The sequence below is a fragment of the Morone saxatilis genome, unplaced genomic scaffold (assembly GCF_004916995.1).
Source record: "Morone saxatilis isolate NCDOM2014 unplaced genomic scaffold, NCSU_SB_2.0 Contig1, whole genome shotgun sequence".
NCBI lineage: Eukaryota > Metazoa > Chordata > Actinopteri > Moronidae > Morone > Morone saxatilis.
Genome location: NW_023339651.1, coordinates 17,983,244 through 17,983,619, shown reverse-complemented (window position 1 = coordinate 17,983,619; position 376 = coordinate 17,983,244).

Here is a 376-nt window from a genome sequence, read left to right as displayed (position 1 = left end):
TGTTGCACTTGGTTATACGGTGATTTAGCTAATATTTCCATTAATTGTAAAGCCCCACTGACAATTATGTTTAAAAAAGTGTATGATAAATAGTTATATTATTACATTGGCATTTCTTTTAGAATCGTAAAGTACTTTGATCATTTTTATTGAATTGCTCTCACCTTATCAAACAAACTGCTTCAGATCTCCAAGCAAAACTATGTTATCCGTCCGAAAGTCACAGCTATAAACTAAAGCTGAATGTGCATTTTGTGTTAGAGTCCAATTGAAATCACTCCTCGAAACAGACTTGTATAAAGCTGCTTTTTATTCTTGATGTTTTTATTTTGGTTTTTACTTATTAATTAATTTTATAGTTTATATATATATATAT